A 16,112-nucleotide genomic window follows, 5' to 3' on the forward strand; every position below is an offset into this window, starting at 1 on the left:
GATGCACGAGGAAACGGCCGTTATTACGACATTACGTAGATAATGGTGTGGACAAATGCGTATCTGTCATACGGATAAGAGAAGACATTTCAGAAGCTTCACTGAAAGGAAAGTGTTTAAAATAATTCTGACTATAATTACATGATAAAATAATTATTATAAAATAATTGGAGCTCTATTTTTATACTTATTATTGATATAATATCAATAATAATTATATTTATAGAGTATACGTATTACATGGCAAAAAATATCGGCCCTGAGAACAACTTTAATATTACGTTTCCGAGACAATTATATATTTTTTGTATATAGAATTATAAACATAGTCATTATTACTACAGAGTAATAAAATAAAGTTTCTCTAATTATTATTTCACTGTGCAATTATAGTCACAGTTACTATACGTTTTTCTTTCAATGTTCATTCACGAACTGAAATCGTTACTCGTATCAGGTGACAATCAATAGAATATAATGCTCTTATTCGTATCTGGGAAATTAACTGCAGAGATTTAATGCTGGAAATTTGAAATTTACAACAGATGATGATTCGAGTTGTTAGAAAGTATTGGTTTTAAATTTCTCAAGTATAGCTCGCTAAGTTTGGGACGGTCTGCATAAAAAGTTCTTAATTTATACGAACGCTCTTTTATATCGTGAAAGTTTATACGCTGCAATTCATAAAACAAACGCTCTGCGATACGATGAAAGAAAGTACGACGCATGTATTACCACCGCTCGCTGCAACACGTCTACGAGCAACAGTGAATAAAGCACTTTTTCTTTACAACGGTGGCGTGACTAAATCTTAAATAGCGTCTCTCGTTCTAAGAGATTTATAAGATTTATAGTTGAATAAGTACAGCTGTTATGAAGTTGACGGTTTAATAACTACAATTTCACCACAATCTTACGACATTTTTATGAGTGTTTTGTTGCACAGCGTATTCTTACGTTTAATTAGACTGCTAATATTTCATGGTAATCCTCTTTTACGTTTTTGTTGTAAACTACAAATATATTCCTTACATTTTACAGAGTTGAAAAAGTAACATCAAATATAAAAACGTATCTTTTTTTTGCATTTCAAGATATTTCTTTCGGACTGGAAAACAATTTTCGATTACTAGTGTACTAGTTATGCCACCGAGAAAAGTATTTGGTATTTGTGACTACAATTGCATGATGAAATAATTATGATTACGAGCTCCATTTTTTATGTTACTGCTACAATGTAATATAATAATTATATTTACAATTCTATAAAAAATGTAATTAGCACTAAAAATTACTACTGCAAATATTAGTAATTGCAACAATTTTTTTCTCTCGGCGTGATAATGTAAAATAATTACATATAATTAGAATATAGATCATTTGCTAAATTATTATACAAATTCGAAATATGAATCTTATCCAATAAAATATGTGACGACTCGCAAATCGAATTCAGGGAAAGTTAACGTCAGCACTAGTATCTGTAGTCTCGAGCGACGTTATACGGCTTCGCGAAATCGACAGGAAAATCCGTAGTTTATTTATATCGGTAGATACGTCGCTTGTGAGTAAGGGAGGATTAGAGAGGTCACAAATCACGGAATTGAACAGATTAAAATGGACACTCTGGGAAAGCGAAGATACGAGAATCGACCCGACGCGTCCTGCGTATAACATCGATTTCGTTTTTTTTTTTCATCACTTTTCGCGACACAAAAAAAACCACTTTCATCGATCTATTGGAAATTTAAAATATTATATATCAAATTTAACATTTTTATATTTATACTCGTTTGCATGTATTTATATTTTATAATTCGATAATAATTAAGCTTCACTCTCTTTCATTAAAATAGGTTCAATCAAAAATATTTTCTCAGAACATTAGTTTTTATCGCAAAGTTTTCTAGTATCCGTAATTCGTTTTCATATCGTATAACGATTTAATCACATATTTCTTGTTACAAATATTGTTCATGATTCCAGAAAATCTCCAATTGCATGCGGAATACCACAAAAGAAGAAAAGAAAGCACCACGAAGACTTCGCTCTTCATCCGATACGATCGTCAATCGGGAATCCCACAAACTCGCCTTTATTTCTGCTCGAATTCCCGACGGCTGATGCACCACGACTAAGGCGATGCGAAACTTGAACATGAAACGGGGCGCGATCCGTAAGGCAAACCTGTACGATTTGAACACGGTATCGCCACGTACCGACAAGATTCGATCCCTCACCCGGTGTAGCCAGCAAAGTTTCAAATTGGCCCCGGCCGTCTAGAAGAGACGAACCCCAAGCGACTGTCGCTCGTACTGGTGCGATCCACATCAAATAGACTCTAAATAGAGAAGGCGACTCGGCTACGATTAGGGACGACGAGCGGTGGGACTGGAGAAACGAGAGTATATCACAGTTTCCGTTGCGGGCTGAATTTCTCCATTAGCCACCCTATATCCGCGACAGAACCAGCCAGGGGCATGGTAAGCGCACGCGTATGCCCGCGTCTAGGTATGCTCAAACACAAATACCAGGTTACCGTGTGCACGCGCACACACGGAGGTGTATATACAATTTGCAAATGCACACGCGGCCCGAGACACGCACGTAGACGGACGAGGAACACAAATCACCGGTGTAGAGAGGGACAACACCGAGGGGTGGTACCTCCATGACATACGCGCGTAATTGAATCGATGAATGCGTGTGTGGCGTTATCATATGACGTTATAACTCCACACGTGATTCAATAAAGTCGCCGAAAATAATTTCCGTACTATTAGTTAAACTCTCCTCGCAGATAACAGTAATTACAGTGTTGCAATAAATAGTTAATGACAGCAGTGTTTAATAATATTCAACAATTTCACGATTATCTACTATAGGATGCATCTGTATCTCCGATCCAAATCATTTCTGTAGCTATTTATTAAAATGTAAGGATTTATGCGTCAAGGGAAAAAGATTAATGACGGACGTAAAAACAAATAATATTTTATAATTAAAAATTAATATATTTATATGATAGGAAAAGGAGAATTGATACATTTAGATAATGAAAAAAGTTCATTTGAAAATTAACTTTCATCTTTTAAAGTATAAAAAATACAAAGTTATATTACACGATAAATAATTGTATGCTATAACTATCGTTTATCTATTAAAGAAAAGGCCATATATATGTCTGAAATTGATTCAGATTCTATCAATAATAGGAATTGCCGTAAATCTGGGACATGCAATATGTAATATATATTGTATACGTAATGTGTTTCACTAATATGTTAACTAATATCCTACCAGTATAGCTGCACCGCATAGTTATCGTCTGTTCGTAGACACACCCGGGTATGTATACAATTTGCAAATGCACATGCAATTCGATACACGCGCATAGACAGATTGCGACGCAAATCACCACCAGCATTGATAGAAAGTGGTTTCATCTAATTAAACTGATTATATTTAAACAACAGATTTCATCGTTTTAACATTTTTACGGCAAATGCATTTAATAAAATATTTACAGCAATATTTTTAAGTCAATTAAAAATACAAACTATTAAGCTATTACGTTGCATAAACTAATATTTTTGCGTTAACCTTCTTCTCGACATTTTCTATGTTAAATATTATTTTTTTTTATTTGATAAACATTCATATTATTAGTTCTTAATTCGTCACTTGATATCGACGATGGTATAATTTTTTTATCTAAATATATTTCATTCTTTCTGTATATATCTATGAATATGTACTGGTACAAAAGTACCAGTGTTATAGCACGATTAACTCTGTACATTTCCTGTATAATAAAATGCTGTTATCAAGAAATATGTTTTCATTAACGTGTCCTGTGCTATGCGGTAATTAGCATAATCCTCCTTGTTTGCGTAAATTGCAATAAGCGACATAACTGATTACGTTCATGAGACTGATGCACCTCAAACAACAAGCCGACAAATGAAGCAACAATTGCTTTCGTCGAGAGATGGGTCTCATTCAACGTTACAAGTGCTTTTTATTGCAATATCTCAGTTAACTAGATTATGTTAATAGCACTGACCGAGTACGCAAAACTCGGAACCAGAATATACTAATAATACTCTACGAGCTCCTTTGTGAAAATAATATTCAATAAATAAAATGTTTCTCTCCGCAAATATTTCCATTTCGCGTATAACAGCTAAATATGCTTTTGCCATCGGTATTTTCTCAGGCGGATCAAATACGAGACTTTTATATTTCTATTGTAACGCGAGTAAAGATGGAATCATTCTATTTTTATACTTTTTCCGAACATAACAAAATTTCCTCAGAATTTATCGTTTTCAAAGTCATCAGACTGAAATTGACTGAAATTAATAAACGCATTAGAAAGTATTTATTAAAAAATATTTAAATCTAATTAAAAGTATAATGATAACAATAAAAATGCAATCAATGAAAGACAATAATTATGTAGTTTATAATTTTCACCAAAGATCTTTCATAAAAAACGATATCTTCGAAAGACTAAAAATTATAAAGGACCTGTTTCAAGTATCAACTTTCTTGAACATCTGTAATCTAATACAAACATTTGTACATGTTTCTACAACTGACTGATGCGCCTGGAAAGAATTTTACTATTCGTCCGTCCGGATCTCGGACAAGACTAATAAAAGTGAACTCGAAGGAACATTTAGATACAGAAACTAGCCAGCCGCGAAAATTCTTCGAACGAGTTTCGGAGTGCGAAAGAGAAACGGAACCAAGGGAAGAGAAATACCAAAGAGGCTCGCGCGTACGGCACCGAGAGCCGGGCATTTTTGAAACCGGGCGTTCGCGTGACTAGGTTGGTCGATGGTTTGGCGCCGCAAGAGAGGAAGAGAGAGAAAGAGAGAAGGAGAGAGAGGGGGGGGAGGACGGGAGAGAGCGGGAAAGATAGACGGAACAGTGTAAAAGCCAGACGAGAAAGAGAACGAGACAGAGAGAAAAGGGGTGGGCGTTCGGTGCGGGACGGTAGGTGTTCGTTCGTTCGGCGCTCTGGTTCTGGGGGCGCAGAGAGCGTACAGGAGAAGGCTGGTGGATCGATTCAGCCGCTCGAGTCGAGTCGAGACTATGCTTCGGGGCTCCGCGCTCTGCTCTATGGCCTTTCTCTCTCTCTCTCTCTCTCTCTCTCTCTCTCTCTCTCTCTCTCTTCACGCACGCACACGTAAACTCTGTACTCACACATACGCACACGCACGCACGTAAGCATGCATACGTACACGCGTATACACTTCCCCCAAGGATATGCATGCAAAGACAGCCGTGGACTGATCACCATTCTGGCTTGCACGAGCTCGCGAACACGCAAAGAGAGCGAAGGGGAAACGGAGACGCAGAACAGAAAGAGAACGGATGCTTAGAAACTCCTGTACTTCGGACGGTGTTGGATTTCACCGGATTCAGTCGAGTCCGATTTAGTTTTAGTTGGCTCGCGCTTTGAAATTACTATTCGCGGTCGAGTACGTTGGTGATTATGACGTTCAAAAAAAAGTTGTATTTAGTCGAGAGAATATTAGGGAAAAAAGTTTCTACGCATTTTAACTTTTAATGTAAACGATCGCAAAAGATCAAAAAGCAATTTGGGAAACAGAGACATACAGAGAAAGTATCAAAGTTGAGTTTGTATATTAAACTGTTTGTTTTATATATATATATATATATATATATATATATATATAAAATAATATATATAATTATATAATATATATAATATATATAATATATATAATTTAATTAATATATATATATATTTAACTTATTATTTTATAATAGATATTTATGATTTCGTAATTAGAGAATGAATATTCTTGTTGCATATAATTTACGAGTTTCTTCAAAATTAATAAATTTTGAATTGCGATAATTTTCTGCCGATTCAACGATATCGCAGTAAAATTTGTTTTCAAATACATAATTCAATATATTTTATTTTAAAATACAACTCTAATTGAATTTAATCCAAGATTGGATTTTTAGTCGAAGCTTAATTTACCGTACCACAATCTTCCAATCATTAGTACAGAATCCGATGGTAAAATTGTAAATTATATTTAATTATTACGCTAATATTTATGTTCTTCCTTACATTTAGTAAAGAAATTACTATTCACGTACATAAAACGGCACGAATTATATTCGACTTTAACGCAATTGTTACACCACTGTAGTATTTTATATTTTAACGACATCGCACGACATAAAAATGTTTCAATAACACGGAGTTTTAAACGCTTATCCTTGAGTTTTACCGAATTCTGAAAGATTTAATTACGCGTGAAAAAATGCAGTTCCGCTAGCATCCTCGAAAGTAGAGTCCGCGAGTTCGTGCTCCTGGTAGCTCGTTGGAAAAATTACAGGCTACGTCCTAGAACGGTAAAGGACTGGAATATTTAATATCTTCCGACTGTAAAATACATTTCGTGATATACCGTCGCAAAGTAACGAGTGCAACGCCCGTTGCGCTCTGTTTTGGGCGGCTACCGCTTATTATGAATGTTTGTTCCACTGTGTGTTTCATTAGCATCAACCGCAACATTTTATTACTACTTGTGCTTAAGCATTTCGCAATTTACCTCATCGAAAGTTTTAATTAATAAAACATTACGCGCGCGCGTTTCGGGAATTGCAATACCTATGTTCGATAAATGAGTTTCGCCAATCCGCGAAAGCGTTTCCGATTAAATTGTAGTTGCCAAGTTTAACATATAGGTGCAACTATGAACATGAATCTACATTATTTATATGCATCCGCGAATAAAACGATGTCACGAAAGAAATATTATTTTCTTTCATGTTACTGATCTCTCTTGAAATGCCTGTCTCGTCCATTGCTCCTTACTTTTCATTGCACTACTACCTTTCAGCCATCTCATTTTTCATATGTTCCTCTTATTTATCCACAGTCGCAATATGAAACGGATCGGTCTAGTTATCAATGCGAAAAAAAAAAGAGTATAAACGGTGCGTTCCAAGTTACGCATAAAGCGCATGATGCATCATTTGTCCTTGTTGTTCACCAAATAATAAAGAAGAATAAAACGATACATCATGCGTTTCAAAATTCTAAAAATATTGAGTAATAAACCTGAAACCTCGAGAATTACACGAAAAGATAGAAAGTAATGTGAAGTCAGGTGATCTGTCGCGCATTTATCGGTATAATTTTCTTAAGAATCTGACGCAGATCGCACACGCGCTTACTTCAGCAATTTACGCGTACGGGCGTTCGCACGAATCGACCCGTGCACACACTCGCCACTCCGTAGTACATGCGCTTGAATGCGTAGTGAATGCGCGCACGCATGCACGCACGCAAGTACGCACAAACGTGGAAGCGGAACGGATGCAAACAGAGTAGTACGAAGAGGGATGCATAGAAAGAAAGAGAGAGAGAGAGAGAGAGAGACAGGAGGGGGGGGGGGGCGAATGTACTATACGATCTCTCGCCTCCGTAAGCGCTTCTGTCAACTGTACGTCGCTACCAGGGTGCACAGCCGCATTGCTCGCGCGCTGCAGTCAGCCTCCTCTTCCCGCCCACACGTCCTACCCCCTTGCCATCGGTCGTACCAGCAGTCGCAGCCACCACGGCGCGATTGTGTGTTCCGCGGTGCATGCCGTTTGTCACCATTCAAGACGGTGACGCCGAATGCCGAGCGAGTTTCGCCACGAGTCGACGGCAAGAGGATTCTCGATCGAGGTCTCTCGGGGGTGGCAACGGAGGGAAGGGGGAGGAAGAGCCAGCGGGACGATCGCACGTTTGCGGAAGGCACCGTGAGCTGCAGCTACGGTGGTGGCGGTTATAAAAATTTTAATAGTGTTTGAGATCGGTAATTCGAAAAGAAAAGCAATAGTTGTTTGGAAAAATTACGAAACGCGATCGATTAGTTTGAAGCAACTTCAGACGACATACCCAATGTACGTCAACTTTACACAAATTCGCTATATACTGGCCTACATTCATGTGGATAATTATGCATGTCACGTGCGTGTGTATTTGCTTAATATTGGCGTACATTGGCTATATTGTGTATGCCTTTTACGGAAACGTGTTGTAATGGATACACAATACATCCTACATAACACATCCTACATATAGGGGTTAGACAAAATATTGTAAACACCTGAGAAATATACTATCTACTTTTATTAGCAGCTCCTTAATACAGATTTTATCCTTGTTGGAATAGAATTATGCATGCTTGAATAGTGCAGCAACTGCTAATATTATTCTTCTAGCAATTAGAATATCTTCTAATTGCTTAAAAGATATTGAAAGAAGAAATCTTTTTCTCACTCTGCTTTTCAAAACTATAAATGATTTAAATCGAGTGATTGTATTGACTAGGAAAATGTCAAAATTTTGAAAAACAGAAGACAATTTTGGGAAATGGAGAGAAGAAGATTTCCTCTAATACCATTTATATAAGCAATTGAAAAATGTTATACTAAAAGAGTACATTTCATTGATAACTATTCGAGCATTGAGTGATTAATCATAAGCTCTTATTATAAAAAGATATAATAAATAGTGTATTGCCTAAGTGTTCATATTATTTCATTTATTTTGTCTATTTGTTATTTTGTATTCATATTATGTAGTGTATATCGTACATCTTACATGAACATGCTTGTATAATAATATATAACAAATTTTAGTGTATATTCAAATATATATCCAACAAATACAAGAGTTATTCTGCCTTATTCCTCATTCCTTTTATATTTTAATTTTTATTAGATATTCAATATCACATCTGTCGTTCGAATTACAGGACGTTCTGACTCAAAGTTTTTCATTCTGTGTTATAATTATATGGATTACATAGACTGAAAAGAGGTAAATCGTTAATGAAATTAAGTAAATCGAGATAATCAAGTTGCGTCTACGTCTTTCTTTTTACACACGGCCATTACCATAAATCTGCATTTTAAATGCAAGTTTGAATGTAGGAAAATTAAGCCCGCGGGAAAGTGAAGTTTGTGAATTGTGCGAGCACGTTTCAACAATTATGCTTACAAAAAAATATTCTGCTCATTTGCAGTAATTCCATGTAACAAAATACCTCTAACAAAATATTGGCAATAATGTGCACGAACGTTGAAAAGTCCTTTGACGAATTTCGAGACAAATTTTTCCGAGGAAAATTTTGATTGAACGCGACATTTTCTTGGATGTAGAGACAATAATGGTTTTACAAGTACAAAGTAATGGTTTTAGGATCTTTGAAGGTACTTCTAAAAAGCAGTAACAGTTGGTTCTTTGTCCCGGGGATATGCGCGCAAGTCAGGGGAAACAAAGGACATAGCCGAATCCAATAGAGTTCTCCCGTCCGCAATGTGCACGGCGCGATTACACCGGTATCTTGTGAAATCAACAAGATTATCCATTGACGGAAATCGCACCATCTGCGCATTGTTCACGTTTGCAGATCAGGCGAACATGGTGTTCAAGCGACAATCTCTCCTGACATTCGCAATAATCTTCTACAGAACGTATTACGATTAAGGAAAATTATCTGTGTCACGATGTTCGTATTTTTTTTCAACATTTCATCAATCAACCGTTAATTACACTATAAAACTAGTTAGGATTCTATTAAAGAGTTTTATTAAAATTCTATTAAAAAATTTAAAAAAAGTGCACAATTAAGTCATTCTGCATACTTTTTTTCTTTAACATATTAGGAAACATTTGGCTAAATAATGGTCTTTATTCTTTCTTTTTTTAATACATAATTTTACAAATATTTTCTAAAATGAATATTAAAATATTAAATAGGTTTGATTCTACTTATTTGGTTCTGCTGGCTTATTAGAAGTTTCTAAAGATGTTAAAGCAAAAATTATTTAAGAATTATTATATATGTATTTAAGAATTATATATATGTAAGAATTACTTAATATTTTTTGTATATAAAAATGATGAAAATTAACCCAAGAATACGAAGAACCCATCATGTGTAGTAAAGGATCGGAAAATTATGTGCATCATGTATTAAAGGTTAACGGATTTTACAAATTCATCATCTCTTCAGCTCCAAATACGTCATAACGTGAATGCAAAGCATGCTGCTCCTAGCAAACAAACAGCACTCTGAAGGTTCTTCGGCGATGATATGTACGGCCATTCACGGGCGATCTAAACGCGCGTTTAATAATTAAAATCCGCTCGATCGATCGTCGGCACTAATCGGAGCGCCGCGAGCGACGACCTGATTTGCATTCTAGCTCTCCGTCGCCGGTGTTCCGCACAGTCTGCTGCGAACAATGCTTTCGCAACAAGTGTGCGTCTGTCTAAAAAATTTGACTAGAGATAGAGAGAAGTAAGGAGAAAGAGAGAGAGAGAGAGAGAGAGAGAGAGAGAGAGAGAGAGAGAGAGAGAGAGAAGGAAATCATTATTTATTAAATGCTTCAGCAAAATATTTTTTCGAGCACTATATATAAATATTAAATACAAAAACAAGAATATAAAACTCACATGAGAAGTCATCTTCATTTAAGACAGTTCTTTATTTGTGCCTAATATTTCTTGTAATTTATACAATTTCTAGTTCAAGATAATTTGGTGCGCCGATTATTTGTCGATCTTGGAACACAGTTTTAAACTGAAGTGTAATAGTAATATCACGAATTAAATTAAGCAATTTAACAAGCAATTTAATACTATTGCTGCAAATAATCATCTTAAAATTGCGAAAAATATTCCCTCAACCGGGATTCAAAGAATATAAAAGAATATAAAAAAAAATAATGTAAAACAAAACATATAAGCTAAAAATAAAAAAATAACGCTGATTATAGAGTTAATGATACAAAAACTATAGATACAAAAATGTGTTAAAAACTAAAACTTAATTCCACAGCTGTAAGATTAATTTTAATCTCAGTTTATATATAACTTATTCTTTTTTTATTATTATATAATTCTATTAAAATTAGAAAAAAAAGATAAAGAATAGATTAAATCGTGATTAAAATTAATAATTTTTTAGAGTTGTGGAACTGGATCAAAATAAGTAAGCAAAGTACAATAATTAAACATGAGAAATGCAGGAAAATGCCCAAGTAAAAGAGAGAAACAGAAAGAGAAATTATAATGCAACTCATGCCAATTTCTATCAATATGAATTGACTTTAACGTCTCGGTTCAATTTACTTATCTTTTTCTAATTCTTAGAACTAGAAAAAAATGAAGAGTTAGTTATCAAGAGAGAGTTAGTAATCAAGATTAAATTGAAATTACATTGATAGAAAGGAACAAGATGCGTCATGGCGCGTAGTCTATGTGGAACGGTCGTCGGTCGTATAATCATCACGATCCGAAATTTTGTGAACTGATCAGCCCGCGGCAAGCCGCCCGCGCCGAATTTTGGCGACTCTTCCGCTTTGCCGCGCCGCTTCACGCCGTACCTTCCGCCTCTCTCATCGATATTCTACTAATATTTCAATATTCCCGGCCAGCTGCTTCAGACAAGAGACAATATCTACGGCAAGTATGCATCTGTCGATCCGCGATGCGGCGGCACCGCGAAAACGTCGGCGAAACACGTCCGTCATGTGCAATAACGTAAGACAGCCCGGTATTTTACGGTGGCACGTTTCTCCAGATTATGCGCCGCGACCAAAAGCGCGTTCTGATTTTGATGATAGAATCACACATGTCTAGCGCATCTATCACTAATCGAAAGCGAATTTTTCCGCATTGTTCTCTCCTTGTTGGACGCAAACAGAAAACCGCTATCAATTTTGAAGTATTAAATCCGTGTCAAACTATATCATGAAGATTGAGGATGCAAATTCGAGATTAGAATTCAACTAAAAATGGATTAAATTTAAAATTATAAGATTGATCGAATTCTAATCTCTAATTCATCACAATCTTCAATTTTTAATGCGTAGTATGACGTAATTATTTCCCGTATGCTTAACATACAAATTAATAATAGGAAGTATATTTGGAAATAAAAATAAATTCGGCTAGATTATCCGAAAAGATTATTATTGAAATATCTACTTTTGCTTAAGTATCTAAAAATTTAGTTGGCTACAAATCTGAAAATATAACTTTGTTAAAACTAAACAAAATAATTATATAGAAATCTCAAGCATGCTGAATAATACTGCAAACAATTTTGACATTCTAGCAAACAATTCGAACATCCTACATAATTATTTTAATGGTCCAACAGAATTATTTTCAGATCTGTATCTATAAGCTAAATTTTTAGATATACTTCAGTAAAACCGTTCTTTCCATGTAAAAATTTAATTAAATACGGACCTGAAAATAATTTTGTTAGTTCATTAAAATATTTATATAGAAAATTTAGCATGATAAGCAATACTGCAAAGAATTTAGATATTCTAGCAACAAATTTGAGCGTCCTACATAATTATTTTCAGATTTATATTTAAATTTTTAGGAAATTTAGCAAAATCATCCTCTCTTTACAGTAATCAAAACATTTTTTTATTTATATTCTGCACATAAAACAAAAATATTTGCTATTTGTAATTATAATTGCGCGGTAGAATAAAATAAATATGATTATAGAAGCGTTTTTATAATTATTATTACTATAATATTAGTAAAATCTAATATATATAATTTCATCAAAAACATATATAACTGGCACCGGAAATAACTACAAATTATATAGTTAAATTATAGTAATTGCAATCATTTTTTCTCTCTGCATATTCTTTTTTTGCGCGTTATCAGGAAATCAATACTCGACTCGAGAATAGAATCTTCGATATTGACACGCATGAAAAAAAGGAATTTGTTTGAAATTGGATACAGCTATCTCTAGTTTTATGGACGTAGCTAGATAGGAGGGAAATGCGTTTTTCCGCATTGCGTGTTTTTCTCGTAGCGCAAATGGAAATCGGTACGGCTTCAAAATAGACTCCTATTCTTAGATCGAAAACTGAAACACGTCTTGCCGTCTGGCGCAATTTTTCCGCGCACAAACGGAAACCAACGTGAGCATATAATGGTGTCTTCGAAGTTGACGCGCATGAAAAATATAGGACATTCTTCGCAGACGAGAGGCTGCCGCCTTTCAATTCGCGACGTAGTATATAATTTATTTTTTTTTCATGAACGATTCCGATTTTTTTCCCCATTGACGCGATAATATCACGAGATGTTTTAAGGCGAGCCAACAATTCACATAACTTTATTATGTTTATTATAAACTCCGCTAACTGTATAATAGTTTCGGTGGAATATAAACGCATTGTAGTGTTCTAAAATTGAAAAGCCAATAATAATGCACAACTTTACCTTACTGCAACAATGACAATCGATCCAATTAAAACTTAAGTACAATTCTAATTTCGAGTTAAAGCGACGTAATTAAAGTTTATACATTATGCCCCGCATTCTCGCTGTCCATAACGTGCAGCATGCAAATTGCACGTTTGCTATTACACTCTATTATTATAAATACCTGTTTCCCAACGCACCAATTTGCACCGTGAATTCGATTCGTCGGACGTAACTTTCTTCCGCAACCGGCTTTACTACACTGAAAGAAGAAATACCTTATATATAATAATATATTTCATAAATATCAATATCATGCACGAATTTAATTTTAAGCAACACAGTTTGTTGAAGAATTTTATTCTTAAAGCTTACACATTTTTAATTAAATCCCCTAATCTTTTAATTCTCACCCATTCAACTCTCTTATATTTCAACACAATATGTAGTTTTGTTCATTTGACTAGTTAAGATTCAAAATCAGATGAATGCATTCTGAATGACTGCAAACACTTCATTCCACTGAAGCGTTCTGCTTCATAATGCTGCCGCCTATTCGGTACTAACGAGGCGTAAGCTGCCGAATGAACTAGTTCCATTGAGATACTTGAAAAGTGATAATACAACCGGAATTGACCGAGTTATTCGCTTGCCAGCGATTGCACAGCATTGATATATTTAAGAAGCATTTGCACTCTAAACGTCCATCGGAAAACGTTTAGGGATCGTGTGAATCTATGCATTATTAATTTCTTACGAAACGTTATGTATGGGCAGAATGGTTAAGCTTTATCCTCTTAAACGTTTAATTACAATTTCAATCGTATGAATTACGCGCATGTTCTCTGCTGAAATGCACCGAAATGATAGTGTTGGAATAATGGCATATATTCCCCAAAGATATTGTTCGAGGCCAACTGTAAGCGTCACAATCGTGGGAACATATTTAGTTAAGATACGTAGCTAATCAGTGGATAGGTAAATCCGCTGATACTTATGTATACACTCAAACGAAGCCAGGAACCATATCGGTAGAACTTAAGCTACTCAGTACGCCGAGTTATTATCACTCGGAGATACGCGATGCATGGATTGGCTGTAACAGAGCAACGATAAGAGAGCGTTTGCATTTCGCGAACGTACCACATTGCATAATTACCCGCGAGAGTAATCGCAATCAACGCCTCTCATATACGCTCGCCACTACAACACATCGCGATCGGCATTATAGTTCAACAAACTTGACTCTCGCGTTCCTCCATTGTCTTACAGTCCCTAATGCATTCTCTCTCCAGTCGCCTCTCGAAAATACTAGTTTCGCTAGGAAGATAAGGGACTACGCGAAATCGCTCACGTGGACAATGAGTCGCGCGTAATCATCATCAGAGCGATTATCGCGGTAAGTAAATTACTAGGATGAGTATCGAAGCATCGATCGAAAATGTGGTCGGTGCCGCATCGAGTACCCCCTCAGCATCCTAGCTGAGTAGTGGGCTAATTAGACGATTGAACGTTACTCGAGAAGCAAAAGCGCTTCTAACGAGCAACGTTGACCGCGATACCTCGATTGCGGAAACGCGAAACGATCGGTACACGCTAACGAGATCGTTTTCGGGAAGTACTGGCGCCACTGAAAATGAAGCCGATCGTGGATCGGATTATTAACGAGCGGAGATAACGACATTGCCGACAAATCGACAACGAATAACGACTAAAGCTTTTCAGATCATCTTGGAGAATATGTACATTATTATTAAAGTTCTGTATATACAGTGAAAAAACATACTGTACTTGTATTAAAATCAATTCGTGTTGAAATTTTTAACACTACTGTTAACGTAATATAATTATGTTATTTGAATATTTGATTTTAAATTAATATTTAACAGTTTTTGGTGTCAAAATAATAATTTATGAATAAGTGATCACAAATAACATAAAAATAATATACCTTTGGGATAACTTTGGCCCAAATTTGGATAATATTCAGACAGCACATATGTCAAGATCGAGACATAAGACGTCTTAAAAATATCTTAATATATTTTAAAACATCTTACGTCGTCATTTTAAATATGCATGCTTTTTAAAATTTAAGCCAAAATTATTCCGATTGAATCAAAATTACCCCATTTTAGTAGTTTAATATAAATTCTAAGATAAATAAATAAAAGACGAGTATACGTATTAATTTAACATATTATATTAAATTCGACTAAAGAAATATGCTTCCATGATTTTTTTTTGTTCTTAAATTATATTAAAGTATTACATTTCTTATGTTAAATCTTTTTTTTATACGATATTTGTTATTTTCTAACACATTCAGGTTGTTAAATTAACACAAAAATTTAAGTATGTGGTAAAATTTGGCGACAATTTACATTTTCCATATATATATATATATATATATATATATATATATATATATATATATATATACATGTATGTATATATATTTTCGAAGGAAATAGGATAAAAAAATAGTAACAAAAAGATTTTAAATGACTGGGATGTAAAAATGATTTGAACAATTTTAATGCGGTTTAAAAAGATCATTATTCATCAAAAAGCTTATCGGGGATTAGACGCGTACAAAATTATATTAGGTGTTGGAATTAATTCGTAGCGTTTTACAAGTGATGGGAAGTACTTTCATTAATGTATTTTTTAATGCTCATGTGAAATAAATAACATTCTTTCATTAAAAACGCTACGAATTAATTCCAACACCTAATAGAACAAAATCGTTCTCGAGGTAACCGTCTAAATCTCTCAAAAGTGAACAGGGTTCGAAGGGCCACCCTGA

At 34.9% G+C, this 16,112-nt stretch overlaps 1 protein-coding gene and 1 long non-coding RNA gene across 3 annotated transcripts in view; one reads left to right on the forward strand and one right to left on the reverse strand.

Moving 5' to 3' along the window:
• The window catches only part of LOC147908733 (uncharacterized), a 127,409-nt gene extending 124,446 nt beyond the window's left edge, over positions 1 to 2,963 (forward strand). Inside the window, exon 2 of the long non-coding RNA XR_015546032.1 lies at positions 1,987 to 2,963. This is a non-coding gene — a long non-coding RNA (uncharacterized LOC147908733). The remainder of the gene's footprint in view (positions 1 to 1,986) is intronic.
• Positions 1 to 13,595, reverse strand: part of LOC105147402 (uncharacterized) — a 191,062-nt gene extending 177,467 nt beyond the window's left edge. Inside the window, exon 1 of one of the 2 annotated variants that reach the window (XM_087409055.1) lies at positions 13,488 to 13,595. The gene's annotated coding sequence lies outside the window, so the exon portion shown is untranslated. The remainder of the gene's footprint in view (positions 1 to 13,487) is intronic. The other variant, XM_087409056.1, reaches the window with a different exon arrangement.
• Positions 13,596 to 16,112: the final 2,517 nt, after the last annotated feature.

This window comes from Acromyrmex echinatior, chromosome 8 (assembly GCF_024713525.1).
Source record: "Acromyrmex echinatior isolate Ae372 chromosome 8, ASM2471352v2, whole genome shotgun sequence".
Taxonomy (NCBI): Eukaryota; Metazoa; Arthropoda; class Insecta; order Hymenoptera; family Formicidae; genus Acromyrmex; species Acromyrmex echinatior.